Below are 5,000 nucleotides of genomic sequence, written 5' to 3' on the forward strand. Positions count from 1 at the left end.
TTGTTAGAAGATATAGTCATAGAGTCAACATTTCGTATGTGTGTAACTGATCCTAAATCAGGCCATATATTTATAGCATGTACATCGATTTCAGTAGTGGTGGTTGACGTTGAGATCAAACTACTAACACACATGAAGGTGACAATAGTACTGTCAACTGAAGGACAGAAGAACAGAGGAGTTACAAAATAAAAACCAGCGTCAATAATCACGAAGTATTAGTAATTCAGCTACAACTCTTCCGATGGGTAACTTCGAGTTGGCTTTTCTGGATTATGGATAACATCAGGAGTGTAGATGTAAAACATTTATAAACGATACAGGTACAGCTACAATAATTTTACAAGAGGTCATACAGTATAATTATTTGCTTATATATACATATATATATATATATATACACAAATATATATGTATATATATATGTGTATGTGTGTGTGTATGTGTATGTGTGTGTGTGTGTGTGTGTGTGTGTGTTTAAACATACATATATACATATATATATGTATATATATATAGGCGAGTTGTGGTAAGAAGCTTGCTTCCTAACCGCATGATTCCGGATTTAGATCTACTGAGGCAGGTATCCTCTACTATCGTCTCAGGCCGACCAACACCTTGTGAGTGGATTTTGTAGACTGAAACTGAAACAAGTCCATCGTATCGAATGTATATATATATATATATATATATATATATATATATATATATATATATATATGTGGGGGGGGGGATTTGTGTGTGTATGTGTGTATGTATATACGTATATAATAACGTGTGTGTGTGTGTCTGTGTCGCTTGATAACCTGTCTTAGTGTGTTTTCGTGCCGGTTATCTAGTGGTTCGCCAAAGAAACCGATAGAATAAGTACTGGGATCGAACTGTTCGACTAAAATCCTTTGAGGTCGTGCTCCAGCGTAGCCGTAGGGAAATGATTGAAACAAGTAAAAGAATATCAGTCAACTACGTTAGTGGTTGAGCAATATTCTTAAAAATTTAATTTACTCACACACAGCATATTCAGAGATTTGACAGTAATTCAGTTCTTATCGAAATTAGAAACTGTTAACATTTTCGAAGAGATCTGGACCCTAGCCACACTTTGACATAAGGAAATTGAGAATTGGCCAAATAGAAAAAAGTTTACATCAAAAGTTGTAGCAACGTTATACAAGAGTTAGTAACGCCAATAATCAAGTTTAGATTTAAATAACTTTTTTTTAAATTAAAAGCAAAATATATTTATCTCTGCTTCAATGAAAGCGTGAAGAATTTCATAGGTTTGGTCCCATGCAACCAAAGTTTGTGTCAAAAATGTTGTGAGGTAAAATATCATGAACAAATATAAGTAAGGCAAAAAATTGGATTTAAGAATAATTAACTTTTTCATTTTAAAAACAAACTATATTTTATTTAACCTTCAATGATAGAGCTTAATTCGAATGATATCATGGTATCAATCTCATGCAATGAAGTTTTAAAAGACAGATGTAATGTGTCTGTTGCTCAAATTTGAGGGTGATAATTTAGTTCGATACTGTTTATGAATATATTTCAATAAGGAGACTTTTTATATATGTCACCGACATATATTAACAAAATATTATCAACGAGACCACTAGCTGCTGGAGCCTACCGGCGTGTATTTAAACGCAGTTGGAATTCCTCACGTCATCTGTATTAATTAATAGAATTATATCATAAAAATGAAAAACTAAAAATACAATATTATTTAGAAATTTTCGGCAGAATTTGAACTGAGAACGTAAAGACGGACGATGTACTGCTAAGCATTATCGGCCGGCGTAGAAGCAATATTTATTGTCAGATTAATTGACTGAATCCCTCAAGGGTCGCTTAGAATGTCTTACTATTTTTTTTGTTTCCGATGATGTAAAAAGTATCTTTTCGTTATTTCAGGGTTAATAATATATAGTACCATCCATATAATAGTGTTAGTGTAAAATTTAAAATTTTAAAAATTGGTATAAGACGCAAATATATGTGTTTGAAACTGAAGGATGTTATACCTTGCAATATCGAATGTAGATATATGATCATTATTGTGGAAGGCGTCAAATTTGTTCTTTCATCACACAGAAATTGACAAACTATATAACAGTAACACGTCATATCTCGCTCACATATTGAAAGATGTATCGTCTGTATGTATTTGTTTTGCTAGATGTTGTTAAGCTGTGAAGGAACACGTGAGCTCATAAAGAAATATTGATTGGATATTTATGACTCGTAATTCTGTTTCCAACACTTTATACAATGTTACTTGTAGAACAAATCAGTAAAAAAATCTTCAAAAATGTTAACCATATCGCCATGTTTTTAGAGAATATGTTATTTTTATGCAATGTATCCAAATTAAAATTTATTACTCCTTTCTTTTTATGTTCATTTGCCCTGTTGTCACGCAGTACGTGTACAAAGTATCAAGCAAAATTTAGAAAGAAAAACAACTAATGAAAATTATGGGAAATTGCCATAACTGTTACTATGGTATCGAGAATACAAGAATACAAATACGCAGGGTGCCTAAAACTGAAGAAGTGTTTCTGATAGTTCACATCCGTCCGAGGCTCCATGTTGTTTTCAATAAAACTGAAAGCACGCCAAGTAAACAGCATACCATAAATTATGCTTAATAAGCAATAAGCTAATAAGAGTGGCATAAATATTTCATGGCATTATTCGGAAATACTGAGCGCAGGGCAACTAATATGAGACCATTGTATCTGAGGAGTTACAAGTGAGTTGGTGAAGTTTGTGTAAAGAGAATCAATTCAATGATAACACAGTGGAGACAACAATAATATAACTATTAGTTGAAGTTTATATATTTAGTCGGTATCAGTAATTGGTGTCACTTAAAAAAAGTCTAGTCTAGTGAAATAATCAGTAATGGAAAAATATTTAATTATTACGAATTTTCATTGGAAGTAGAATGTGGTGACGTATTAATCATGATTCGTTGACTTTTTACGACTCAGCGCCTTCACTATAAATGTCTAACAATATTTATTTTCACCCAATTAAGTTAGCAGGCCATCTCCTGGTGACGCTGCCATTCATTTATCTAAATTATATAAAGTAAATACCAGACATGTCTGGTGGTTCATTTCCGCCATTATACTCACCTCTACAAAGATTGTTTGGACTATGATTAAACATTAACAGAACTATCGGCAGGAAGTTAGTAGTGGTAGTAGTAGCAGTAGTAGTAGCAGTAGTAGTAATAGTAGTAGTAGTAGTAGTAGTAGTAGTAGTAGTAGTAGTAGTAGTAGTAGTAGTAGTATGAGGCTGAGAAATAAGAAACGTCTCATTTGTAGTAGGAATAGTATCAGTAGTAATATTTCTAATGCAGTAACATGAGCACAAATTATCTAAGGGAACATTCATGTAAAATCAGCAACATCAAGAGATCTTCTACTACTACTACTACTACTACTACTACTACTGCTACTACTACTACTACTACTACTACTGCTGCTGCTGCTGCTGCTTCTGTTGCTGCTGCTGCTGTTGATAATGATGATCAGGATTCTGCTAGTGTTGACTTTACTAATGGTTCATCAAATTACTCTTCACGTGCTATGCCAACAGTCAACGATAATCATTGAACTCCACTGTTTTGTATATATTATCTCTACATGAAGCTGTCTATATATCAAACTGCTTGAGCCATATTCTCCCAATTGCTCTTCTCTGACTTGGTCTTCCCCCAGTTAGGTTTTCAACACAGAGTATTCAAAGCTATATAATGCCCAGCAAACTCATCATTTCAGTGTTAAGGAATTTTCTGATGCTTTCTCCTTGTACCAGAAAAGTTTCATTGTCAAACCATCGTTGTCTAATCAACGCTACGGTTTTTTTTTTATGCAAACCAGTTCATACTCGGACGTATGCAACTACGATAGTGAGTACAACTTGAAATACAGTTTGAATTTAAGCACAGTATATCTTTCATTAGTTTTCTTAAACATGTCTTTTTTCCTATACATTGAAAATACATTCAGATTAGTCGTGCCACTAATTGATACAGCAGTTCCTGCTCTTTACTCTTTTTTTTCCGTACTACAATACTGGAACAATTGTGCTTGCACTAGGATGTTATTTCTTTTGCTATGTTCCGCCAATATTCTTTGTTTATTGTGTAGAGATATTATATTTCTAGTGCGCCTTTCGTATGTCTATCACGATACTTCTGGTGTAGGCATTGTAGATAGGTTTAATGAATATGTTCTCGTAATGCAAAAGTATAAGCTTGCGGATATTGTTTGACAGCAGATGTTGATATAGGGTGTGTATTTTGCAATGGTGTATCTCTACCGACAATTTCTGTTATTCTTTCGTGATAGAGAGGCGTTTTTATCTCTAGAGCTGAACAGCAATTTTGTAGCCGGTTAGAAAAATTGTTAGGTTCTAGTTGAAATTTAAATTATTTATTATAGTTTCAGGAGAGGGTAGTATTCCGGTGAATGTAGCTGGTATGCTCTAGTTTTCGGATTTATATATTTTTGTAACATTTTGGGCTAGCATGGCGACTTTCTTTTCTTCACGTTTTTGCTTAGGTTGGTTAGTCCAGCGACTTCTGGTTTGCTGGTATACATTCAAGTTTTCTTCACCTAATCTCATGATATCACTTTAACTATTTAGTATACATGTGATATACTCATGCTGCTCGTTTCTGTTCAGTGGGTGTTGGCTAAGTGACACGAAGTCACACTTAACTTCTGTGAACTTACTCTTATGCATCTGCTACTATTCCTCTTTTAAAGGTAGACCCTGTATGTCACAAGTCCTCTCATGAACATAGACTCTGTCATTATTGTTAGTTTCTCCCAACACTTAAGCTATACTCACACACCAACGGACAATTTATTTTTGCTGAGTATTTGCAATATTTATCTCATTTTAGAAGGAAAGACGACAGGTCACTAGTCTCCATATTCCTTTTTAGGTCGCCACTTTTCTCATTTGAAATACAA

Source organism: Octopus bimaculoides, chromosome 3 (genome assembly GCF_046866305.1).
Source record: "Octopus bimaculoides isolate indiv1 chromosome 3, ASM4686630v1, whole genome shotgun sequence".
Taxonomy (NCBI): domain Eukaryota; kingdom Metazoa; phylum Mollusca; class Cephalopoda; order Octopoda; family Octopodidae; genus Octopus; species Octopus bimaculoides.